Source organism: Chiloscyllium plagiosum, chromosome 40 (genome assembly GCF_004010195.1).
Source record: "Chiloscyllium plagiosum isolate BGI_BamShark_2017 chromosome 40, ASM401019v2, whole genome shotgun sequence".
Lineage (NCBI taxonomy): Eukaryota > Metazoa > Chordata > Chondrichthyes > Orectolobiformes > Hemiscylliidae > Chiloscyllium > Chiloscyllium plagiosum.
In genome coordinates this window covers 23,631,495-23,644,079 of record NC_057749.1, presented here as the reverse complement: position 1 = coordinate 23,644,079, position 12,585 = coordinate 23,631,495, and the positions used below count along the sequence as shown (strand labels likewise).

The 12,585-nt window shown below is 40.9% G+C and overlaps 1 protein-coding gene across 4 annotated transcripts in view; it reads left to right on the top strand.

Annotated features, from left to right (window-relative positions):
* The window catches only part of vps13c (vacuolar protein sorting 13 homolog C), a 286,760-nt gene that overhangs the window by 58,879 nt on the left and 215,296 nt on the right, over positions 1-12,585 (top strand). The window lies entirely within an intron of this gene.

The following is a 12,585-nucleotide window of genomic DNA, read 5'->3' as shown; positions in this document are numbered from 1 at the left end:
GGTGGTGGAGAGTTGTTTTTCAGACTGGAGGCCTGTGACCAGTGGAGTGCCACAAGGATCTGTGCTGGATCCACTACTTTTCATCATTTATATAAATGATTTGGATGTGAGCATAAAAGGTAGTTAGTAAGTTGGCAGATATCACGAAAATTGGAGATATAATGAACAGTGAAGAAGGTTACCTCCTATTACAACGGGGTCTTGATCAGATGGGCCAATGGGCTGAGAAGTGGCAGATGGAGTTTAATTTAGTGGGAAAGCAAATCTTAGCAGGACTTATACACTTCATGGTAAGGTCCTAGGGAGTGTTGCTGAATAAAGAGTCCTTTGAATGCAGATTCATAGCTCCTTGAAAGTGGAGTCGCAGGTAGGTAGGATAGTGAAGAAGGCATTTGGTATGCTTTCCTTTACTGGTCAGAGTATTGAGTACAGGAGTTGGGAGGTCATGTTCTGGCTGTGCAGGACATTGGTTAGGCCACTTTGGGAACATCCTATTGGAAGGAATTTGTGAAACTTGAAAAGGTTCAGCAAACATTTACAAGGATGTTGTCACGGTTGGAGGATTTGAGTTGTACAGAGAGGTTGAAAAGGTTGGGGCTGTTTTCCCTGGAGTGTCAGAGGCTGAGGAGTGACCTTATAGAGGTTTATAAAATCATGAGGAACATGGATAGGTTGAACTGTCGGTCTTTTCCCCAGAGTGGGGGCGTCCAGAACTAGAGAGCATACGTTTGGGGTGAGAGGGGAAAGATATAAAAGAGACCTAAGGGGCAACTTTTTCACACAGGGTGGTACGGGTATAGAATGAGCTGCCAGAGGAAGTGGTGGAGGCGGGTACAATTGCAACATTTAAAAGGCATCTGGATGAGTATGTGAATAGGAAGGGTTTGAAGGGATATGAGCAAGGTGCTGGCAGGTGGAAGTAGAATTGGTTGGGATATCTGGACGGCATGGATGATTTGGACTGAAGAGTCTGTTTCCATGCTGTACATCTCTATGACTCTATGTATTTTTAGTTTTCTTGGGAGGCAAGGATTATATTATCTATTACTGCAGCTGTTGTCTCATTCACTCAGTCACCACGTAGAAGTTGGAATTGCTTCCAGTGCACACAATGTGTTTGAATAAGTACTCTTCCTTCTCAAACATGTTTGGATGCTAATCTTTCATGAAATTCCCTCCTGAACAGCAGGAATAACTGTTAATATGAATCTGTAGTCAGCCGACATGTTGAGCAGAGGGTGAATTGGGCATTTAGTAGACCAGGAGGGACAGTGAGGTCTGCAGTTGCTGAAGATCAGAGTTGGGTGTGTTGCTGGAAAAACAGCAGGTCAGGCAGCATCCGAGGAGCAGGAAAATCGACGTTTCGGGCAAAAGCCCTTCATCAGGATTTCTGATGGGAGATCCAAGATGGCGGCGACTCAGTAAGTCTGAGTCTATAGTGCTCCTCCCAAGACCTAGGCAAAGTTGGCTACCCTCCTCCACCCCACCAACCAAATCAATTAAAAATAGTTTTTACTTAATGTAGTTAGTGGTTAAGTACTAAACAGTTTAAATAGTTCAGTCACCTGTAAAAATGACTAGGGGGAAAGGAGCCCGCAGCTCTCAGCAGGCAGGAGCCCCTCCCCCACCCTCCCCAGCTGCAGCAGAGGCGTCCGCAGCCGTCCCGGGGGACTTACCTACGGTGGCGAGCCTCGTGGAAATAATCTCCAAACTTGACGCGAAGATTGATGCTTTCATTGAAGAGTCCCGAAGCCGATGGAATTCATTCTCGGCCGCACTACAAAAGCATGACAGAGACATTGAGGAAATTGAATGCCGAGTCGGAGGGGCGGAGCTAAAGACCACGACCTCAGAGGCCATTGCAGAATCGGCCGTGGATCGGGTCCGGACTCTCGAGCAGCAAGTCCGGACCTTAGAGAATCACGTTGAGGACCTCGAGAATAGAGGTTGTCGAAAAAATATCCGTTTGCTGGGCCTTCCCGAACAGGAAGTAGGAGGCCAGCTTACAAGGTTCCTTGAACAGTGGCTTCCGCAGGAGGCTGGATCAGGCCAGGTAAGGGTGGAATGGGCCTACCGGGTCGCAATACGCGGGCCCGGCGTGAACCAGCGCCCCCGCTCGGTCCTGTTCCGGCTGCAGAGCTATAGGGTGAGTCAGATGCTCTTGGAAGCCTCCAGAAATCTTGGGAAAGGTCCCCAAGCCATGCTTATAAAGGATTCAAGATGTTATTTCAGGGCTTTTTCCCGAGCTTTGATCTGAAAGAGAAAGGTGTTTGATGAAGCAAAGAAGTGTTTAAGAGATTTAAACATTCAATACTCCTTGCGCTACCCAGCTATACTATGCTTCAGCCATGAAGGGTCCGTGTATAACTTCGGATCACCGGAGAAGGCCCAGGAACTTTTGAACTCTCTTAGACAATCTATAAGAGTTAATTGATGTTGTTTTGCCCTACCCCCTCCCTGGTTTATCCTTTTTTTTCCTTTCATTACCTTACTGTTTAATATTATCTCCGGGGAGTGGGAAGAAGGGTTTATTTATTCATCTTTTACTTATCGATTTTCTTCTCCCCTTCCCCTGTTATTTTATATTAATTAATTATTATTTGCTGAGACTGTAATTTTATAGTCATATATGTTCATATATGGTATTAACATTACCAAATATATCCAGGTGTTGGTGTGGGTTGGGGGGGAGGTGGCCGATAGGGAACTTACTGTTAGTTCTAGTTCAGTAGTATACTTGAATTTTCTTTATCCTATCGTGGGGTGCCTGGGTCAAGGGTGGGGCACTGGTTGGGAGAGGTTAAGATGGGTTTTTTGGAAAGGAAGTGATGCCCCCTGGGAATAAGGGGGAAGATCTCCATTTAAATACATTTTATACTTTTTTTTACTATTTAGAAATAGTTTTTTTAGTATATTGATCTGAATGTACTAAAGAGCTTTTATTTTTGTGAATTTTATATGCTCTATGCTCGGGATGTTTTGGATAAATATGGGTTTGTGTTGTGATCCGATGTTAACATATTCCGGGCATGTATATCACTGCTCAATTTATGTGCTATCCGTTGGGTTTTTTTTCTCTTGAATAATGTAAGAATTTTAATGATACACTCTGGTTAGTTGTAAGTTAGACGAGTAGTTGAGTTTTGTCTTTTTTTTTCTCTTGGTATTTCTGTTTTCTTGTTTGATAGATTTTGGTGATCATTTATTTAAGATTTAACTGTATATCAATGTTTATACTTGAGTTTTTTTTAGTTTTCTTTTGTAAACTTGTAAAAACATGTTAAAATTTCAATAAAACTATCTATAAAACAAAGGATTTCTGAAGAGCTTTTGCCCGAAACGTCGATTTTCCTGCTCCTCGGATGCTGCCTGACTTGCTGTGCTTTTCCAGCAACACGCTCTCAACATTTAGTAGATCAGCTAATTAAATTAAGTTGGGAAGCTTTAGCTTTTGGGTTTACTTGGGACTATTATTGGTGTCATTGATTCTGCATGCAATTATGGATTGGTCTTCAAAGTCGTAATGGGTAAAAACAGTAGACTTGCTGTGAAGGAAGGGTTGATGTTGCCAAAGTGAGAGAAACTTATGTTCAAAATGTGGTGCATTCAAAATGTAACTTGAAAAAGAAACGGAGTACAATGGAAATTTAGTTTCATAAAGGCTTTGAAGCAATTTGATAACTTAGAATGTTGATTTGGTGCTATCAGATGTGTAGACACAGATATGTACTAAAGTATGTTCAAAGATGTAATTGGTGGCTGCAAAGCACTTGTTGTCTTGGGTACAGTAGAGAAAGTAATAAACCCACTTGAGCAGCAGGACACATGACCTAGTCAGAATTGAAGTGTGTGTAAATTCTGAAATCATTCCTATACAAAGTATGATGCATATCTCTAAGAAGAGAAGAACAAATGTTTGAGGGTCTGCGTTGAATTTAAAAGTTGTTAAATGTGTATGTTAATGGGAAAACTTGAAAGTGCAAGTGACCATGTTGAGGGAAATTCACTTGCTGTGACAGAATTTCAAGTTTAGAATCTTGAGCATGATTGGAAACTTGAGCTCGGGTGTTTGAGTATGCGTTTGTTTGTTCTTTTGAGTGGGCAGTTGTGGGGGTGTAAGGGAAGGGGGGTAAGCAATAGGGAGTTGTGAACATCTGGATTGGATATGCTCATCTGCACAGGGGCAGCTCATGACCCCACATGTGATCTTCAATCACATCAGGGAGCCACAAGCCACAACCCGGAACACCTGGATTAAGACACCTCCGTATTACTATTTGCAGGTTTAGGTACCCCAGCAGATAAAGGAGAAAACCATAGTCTTCTAAACTTCCAGACTTCTTTCAAACCTATTACCTCTTCCAACTGAAGGGACAAAAATACCGGATGCATGGCATACCACCACCACCTCTAAGATCTACTCTAAGCCACATATCATCCTGACTTGGAATTACATAACCTTGTTGGACCCACTCATGCTGCCCAAGCATGACCTTGGTTCTAGAAGGCCGTTCAATGGCAATTGGAAAAGGTAATAAATGTTGGCCTAATCAATGATGCCCACCTCCCACGTAGGAATAAAAGAGAAGTCCAGAACATTGATTCATGGTGGACATTTCAGGAATAAGAAATAATGATTAAGGAGGGGAAAAATTACGGTTCTTGCATTCGATAAAAATGTTCATAGAATCTCTATCTGAAATCTATAAGAATGTTGCCTGCAATGCTATAAACTAATGCATTTGGTATGCTTGCCTTTATTGGTCAGTATATTGAGTTGGGAGGTCATGCTGTGGCTGTACAGGCCATTGGTTAGGTCGCTGTTGGAATACTGCGTTCATTTCTGGTCTCCCTGCAATTGGAAGGAAGCTGTGAAACGTGAAAGGATTCAGAAAGGATTTAGAAGGATATTGCCAGGGTTGGAGGGTTTGAACTATAGGGAGAGGCTGGGACTATTTTCCCTGGAGCATCAGAGGCTGAGGGGCGTGGTTTGACAAGGTATTTTTCCTAGGGATGCGGAAGTCCAAAACTACAGGGCATAGGTTGTTGATGAGATGGAAAAGCTTTAAAAAAGGCATCAGGGCAACTTTTTCACTCAGAGGGTGGTATATGTGTGGAGTGAGCTGGTACCATTACAAAATTTAAAAGACATCTGGATGGGCATATGAATAGGAAGGGTTTAGAGAAATGGACCAAATGCTTACAAGTGGGACAAGGTTTGATTAGATTAGATTCCCTACAGTGTGGAAGCAGGCCCTTTGGCCTAACAAGTCCACACCGACCCTCCAAAGAGTAACCCACCCAAATCCATTTCCCTTTGACTAATGTACCTAACACTACAGGCAATTTAGCTTGGCCAATTCATCAAACCTGCACATCTTTGGATTGTGGGAGGAAACCGAAGCACCCGGAGGAAACTCACGCAGACGCTGAGAGAATGTGCAAACTCCACGCAGACAATCACCCGAGGCTGGAATCGAACCTAGCTCCCTGCTGCTTTGAGGCAGCAGTGCTAACCACTGAGCTACCATGCGTTTATTTAGGAGATCTGTTCAGCATAGACAAGTTGGACCAAAGAATCTTTTTCCATGCTGTATATCGCTATGACTTGATCTGACTTCACACTAGTCATAATATTAATGTAACTGCAAATAATTCTAATGTGTGACAGACAACTTGAAACATTTGGAAATGTATTCCTTCCCAGTGCCAACAAGTATTGAAATTATTTACCTGCCTTTATCTTTTCTCCTTCTCCTGCTTCAAAGCCCATATTGGCCTTATTAAACCATTACTACTTTCTTACGATGCGTGAAATCACGGCCCTCCACTAAAGGCTTTTCCAATTTTAAAAAAATTCCTTTTCATTAAGTTGAACTCAGCATTTCCTAAAAGAAAGGACGATTTTAAACTATATTTAATAATGCTCGAAAGCTGAATTACTGCAGCCCAGATATTTGCTTGTTTGCATTTGGAGCTGCAGTAACCACATGATCAGTAACCACACACAACTCCAGATGGTGGGTAGAAAATCCTTGCGATAGTCTCAACCATGAATTAAAATTGTGTTTAACAGACTAAATGAACAACAACGGATCTACAGCCATAAATTGACAAATGTTTGGTCTGAAGTATTTCAAAGCATATGCCTTTCCAAGATTAAAAATCACATAACACCAGGTTATAGTTCAACATGTTTATTTGGAAGCATTAGCTTCATCAGTGGTTGTGGAGTAGAAGATCGTAAGACATAGAATCTATAGCAAAAGTTTACACTGTGGTGTAACTGAAATTATTATATATTGAAAAAGACCTGGATTGTTTAAGTCTCATCTTTTAGAATGCACATGTTGGTTTCCGTTCTTTCACAAGTAAAAGTTACTTTCTCAAGTGAACTTTAACAATTGGTGTCATGTCAGCCCAGATACTGCATTGAAGGTGTGAGCTGCCCTGTATGAGACTCATTCTAATCTAAAAAATGGATTTGCAGAATATCTCCCACACGCACTGTCTCACAGACTTATACCCCTTTACACTCTCACACATACATACATACACACACTCTCAGACAAATAAAACCCAGCCCCCCCCCCCCCAAAAAAAACATATCCACATGCACAAACATGCATATAAGTTTGTGGGGTCAATTTGTACTTGCAGAATTACCTTTTATTTTGCTCAAAAACTTCATGAATCCATGTAAGATTCTGTAAATCTGTTTTTTAGATTATAATCAGTCTGACCATTTGTGGCGTAGTCAGTCTCACATAGGGCAGCTCACACCTTAAGTGCATTATCTGGGCCAACATGACACCAATTGTTAAAGTTCACTTGAGAATGTAACTTTTTAAAAAAAAGTCTGTGATTTACATATAAAAGAACTGAAACCAACATGGTCATTCGAAAAGATGAGAGACTTGACAAATAATCCAGGTATTTTTCTAAGATATAATTTCAGTTACATCACGCTGTAAACTTTTGCTATAAATTGTGTCTTATGACCTTATACTCCACAACCAATTGATGAAGGGACAGTGCTCTGAAAGCTAGTGCTTCCAAATAAACGTGTTGGACTATAACCTGGTGTTGTGATTTTTAACTTTGTACACCTCAGTTCAACACCGGCATCTCCAAAACATGCCTTTCCAAGAAATGTAATCCAGTTTATTAGTCAATGTTGTATGATACAAAGTCAGCAAGAGTACTTAAAGGAAAATGTAATCCAAGGATGGTGATTTGATTCACAGACCTAGTTTCTGTAAAGGTTTTCAAAATTTGGATTTTTCTTTGAGGTTTCTGCAAATCTATTTTTAAGGCATTTCTGCACAGTCCAAAGCCATGACTGGCAACCTTGGAAAAGGCAAGGGTAGTAGCTGCATGAAAGATCTATTTGGAAATTCCTGTTGACTTGAAACTGAATTGCTGTTCGTGTGCTTCAGCTAGATCAGAATAGTAGGACTTCCATTCAAACTACACTATACAGGTGGTCCCTGATTAATGAATGTCCAACGTCCGATTTATGAGCACTTTTTTATATTTAGCGATGAGATTCCAGATTAATGTTAAGAATCTGATGTGAGCGTTCACTCGTGCTGACAGCTGTTGTGTAATTTTTTAACTTTGTCCACCCCAGTCCAACACTGGCACCTCCACGTCATAGCTGTTTTATTGTACTGCGTCGTGTTCTGACTTGTGTACGAATCAACTTGTGAATGTACTGTGGAATGGAACCTGTTTGTAACCCAGGGACTGCATGTGGTTTACCTGCACCACATAGACTACAGTGATTCACAAAGATGCTCACTACCACCTTGGGATAACTAGAGATGAGCAGCAAATACTGGCTTTGTACCACTTTCATTTTATGAAAGGATTTAAAAAAATCTTTTCATTAAATAATGTAAGTGATTTAAAATGAGGTAAAGGAGGGATAATATGTACCCAGTTTTCAATATAGCTCATCACCACGAAAGTACAATGATGGTCATTTGTAGTTGCTTATAGCCCCGGCAAATTAATAGTTTATCGTCAGTGCTATGGCCAATGTATGAACAGATGCAATGTGAAGGGAATGATTTAGCTTACTGATGTCAAAGTAATTCATTATTTTGAGAAACGTCACTTGCTTCTCCTCGCATGTAGGCCTCCAAATTGTGGCTCACTAAATCACCCTTTGACCTGAGTTAGAAGGCCATGGGTTAAATTCTCACTATGGAAGCTGAACATGTATTTTAGACTTACAGTCCAATTCGCAACGATGGAGCACTGCAAGGTTGGAGGTACTGTCTTTAGGCCAAGATGTTAAACTGAGGTTTCATCTAGCCAGAGCCGTATCTGACTCCAGATTAATGCTGTTTCTCTCTCTCTACAGATGCTGCCAGAGCTGTTGAATTTCTTCAGCATTCTGTATTTTTCTCACCTAGTCCTTAGGCATGTAAAAGGAGTTCTCCCCAATCTCCTTAATTTTAGGTTTGTAAGATGTTAGGCGGTGCAGCTTGGCAATTAATTGCAAAAAACTGCTTATTAAGTGAAGTGAGATCCTGTTATTAACATAATTTAGTGTTGTGTTCGATGTTGACAGTTGTTAAAGTAAATTATGAGGAGGCATGCGAAGCAATGTGGTATTTGAATTTGTTGACATAAGGCTGCTAAATGCACTGAATCTTGCATTTGTCATCCACCAACCAGCATCACTAAAAGTAATTACCTAGTTATTCTTTGAAATTACTTTGAGAGCATTGGTGACTGAGTGACAGGTCATACCTGATAGTGGCGCATTCAGTGTTTGTTGTAAGGAGGCGTTCATTCCATCTTGCCTCCTGTCATGCATCCACGTGGGATAATTTTCCATACACAGTCAGACCCTAGGACTTCAGAATAATGTCATCCACAAATTATGCAGTTTCTGGCTGCATGTCATGCAAGATCTTAGCTTGTGCTGGAATTTTCCCCATGATCTAAATGAGTTGAACTCTGCACACCCAGTGCTTCCAATATATTCAGGAACCATTTGTAATTTTTTTATTCTTTCATGGGATGCAGGCAATAGAGGTACAATCAGCATTTGGTCACCATCCGGAATTGCTCTTGAACGCTGTGCCTTCCTAAGCCATTCAGAGGATAGGGGTTTAATTAGCTCAGTTGTTGGACAGTTGGATTGTGATGCCAAATGATATCAACAGGGTGTGTGAGATTCTGTCACTGGCTCCGGTTACCAGGAAGGACTCAACCTGAGATGTGGTGACCATCCATGTTAAACCATTGCCTTGCCATTTGGAAGGTGGTCAAGAGTCAAATAAATTGTAGCCCCGGAGTTGCATTTAGGCCAGACCAGAGAAGAACAGATTTCTTTCCCTGAAGAACGCTGATGATCCATTTGGGCTTTTCGATCAAGTTATGATAGTTGTTTACGAAGGGAAAGTCGTGCTTGACAGATGTGAAATTGTTTGAGGATCCAAATAGTAGAGTAGATAATGGGGAGGTGATTGGGCAGTAGATGTGACTTAATTGGACTTTCAGAAGGCTTTCTCTAAGGTCCAACATAAGAGATTACTATGCAAAGTTCAAGTGCAAGATATTGGAGGATGTGCACTGAAACAGATTGAAAACTGGTAGGCAGGAAACAAAGGCTAGCATTGAATGGGTCTTTTTCCAATTGGCAGACATGAACTAGTGGACTACTTCAGACATCGGTGCTTGGACTGCAACTATTCGCAATATATATTAATGATTTAGATGAGGAAACTTGGTGTCAAAACATTACACTTTATCTAACACAAATGCATAACTTCATATTCTCGTTCCAATTATGGAAAAAGTGTTAAAAAGGTTGTTCATTGGGGGAAAAAAAAAACTTGAATTCATTTATTCGGAGATTTCTAATGAGATTTCATTGCTGTTGACACTGATGAGGTTCCAACTATAAACTGGGGAAATGGCTGGAGGATTTGCTTTTATAGACGCAAGATTAGTTTAATGCATCACCCGAATTTTATTATAAGCTAAACCAAATGTGAAATTAATACAGCAACCAACTGGAAAGTCAGCTCAGTTGTAGGAATATGAGTTGGCAGGAGTGAGCAGAGGAGTCCTTGCTATGAAACTGATGTCATTCGACTAATTGAAAAGTTGCTGAAGAAATTTTTTGCTTATTGACTTTGAGCTCAATAAGCAGAAAATGTAATTTTATTGGATAAATGGAATATGTTAACAATTGATGCATACAGTTCATGCTACAAAAGTAATATTGTAATGGATTTAATTCTTAAATCTGATTGCTTCTGAAATTTTAAGTCTTTGTGAAGTTGAAGCTGTTTCATGTGATGTTAAATATGAACAAATGCATCATTTCATAGAATAGAATCATTGAATTTCTACGGTGTAGAAACAGGCCATAAGGTCCAGCAGGTCCACACTGACCCTCCGAAGAGGAGTCCCCTACCCATTCCCCTACCCATTCCCCTACCCTAGTACTCTACATATACCCCTGACCACTGCACCTAACCTACACATCCCTGAACATTATGGGCAACTTAGCATAGCCAATTCACCTAACCTGCACATCTTTGGATTGTGGGAGGAAACCGGAGCACCTGGAGGAAACCCATGCAGACGGGGAGAATGTGCAAACTCCACACAGTCACCCAAGGCTGGAATCGAATCCGGGTCCCTGGTGCTGTGAGGCAGCAGTGCTAACCATTGAACTAATGTGATTTGATATAAAATTTTTGCTGTCTTGCTCATTTATACCAGGGTCTGGGTATACGTTAAACACTAGCTTTGAGGTAGCCATCAGGAAGGAGAAGCCAACTACACCTCATCAATCTGTCTTTATTTGTCATTGACAGTATTTATAGGAGCGACTGCCACACAGTCATTGTGGAGGCTAAGGTATGACTCCATACCAAGGACAGCTGCATACTGTGTGGTACTACTATCCTGCTAAATGGAATAAATTTTGGAATAGCTTAATGTGGGCTTTCATGAGCCGCTTTGGGTCATTAATAGCAGCAGAGCTAATTTGTGACAGTCTGTACCTTCTTGGCCTCATACCACCATTATTTGTCCATTGCGGAATGTGGGAGAGTATGCTTGGAGCAGCTTCAGGCTTATATCAGCATGAGAAACCACAGCACAGAATTGCATGCTGTCAAGAGTCGAAGCAGCTTGCTGAAGATGGAGCTAAATGACCCTATAATCAATGTGTCAAATAAGATGTCTGCAATCTTGCTACATCCAATGGTGGACAACTAAAACAGCTGACAGAAACAAGAGGAGACTACATAGCATTTCCATCTTTAATGACAGGAAAGCCTAGCAGTTTGAAACATTTGCAACCATCTTCAGTCAGAAGAACTAAGTAGGTGATCTATTTTTGCCTTCTGAAGTCGGCACTTGTCAAGAAACAGCTGAAAAGTAAAATCTGTCAACATCCTGACTGCAATACTGAAGACTTCATTGTATCCCTAAACCTAATGCTCCAGTGCAATAAAACAACCAGCATCTGTTGGATGAACCAAATAGGTGTATTCTGTTCAAAAAATTAGGAGGTGTGGAATCTGGTTATCACAGTCCCATCAGTCCACTCTGGATAATCAACCAAGTGATGACAAACAATGCTCCATAATATACAGTTGGGTTTTGCCAGGACCACTTGAGTTTGCATCTGAAAACACTTTGGGCCAAGCATGGACAAAAGAGCTGATTTCAACAAGTGAGATGAGCACCACTGACGAATAGGATCAGTTTAGAATTTGGTTGAATATGACATTAATGAGATCATGCAAAATTTAAATCTGATGAAGTTAATGCAAATAAGGAAACAAAATTGCATTGCTTTGGGCCATACCTAAGGATAATGGTTGTGATTGTTGGAGATCAGTTGTCTCGGTCATTGTGATTCACAGTAAGTCAGGGTAGTGTCCAACACCCAACTATCTTCACTTCAACATAGACGTGTCCTCCGACATATGGTTAGAAGTGAGTAGGTGAAGCCCTCTAAACAATGTTAAATACCATTTGTGACTCCTACTGAAGCAATCTGTTCCTGCATACTGCAAGACCTGGAACATGTGGGCTTGGACTGATAATCAACAAAGATTCACAGCACATTAGTGCCAAGCTATGATCGTGTTCAAGCTAAAAGAATATAAACATTTCTTAATATACACTGACGTTTCCACTACTGATATCCTCCACCATCCTGGGAATTACCATTAATTGCTGGAATAAAATGGAAAGACTGTTATCAGGTGGATATGTGCATCTATCATTTGAGATGGCAAGATAAGTGGAGATAGCAGTTAATATAAAATGCAGTATATCCTAGCCTTTGTTAATAGGGTCATAAAGAACAAGAGCAGGGAGGTTTTGCGTCCCTGTGTAAGATATTAGTTAGTCCTCAGTTGGAGTATTGTGTGCATCTCTGGGCATCCCACTTTACAAAACATGTGAACACCTTTGGAGCGAATGCGTAAGAGCTTTGAGAATGGTTCCAGGGTTGGGAAATCTTGGTTATGGAGAAGCTGGGACTAATTTTCTTGCATGGAGCAGATCTGACTGAAGTTTTCAAAATTATTCAAGGTT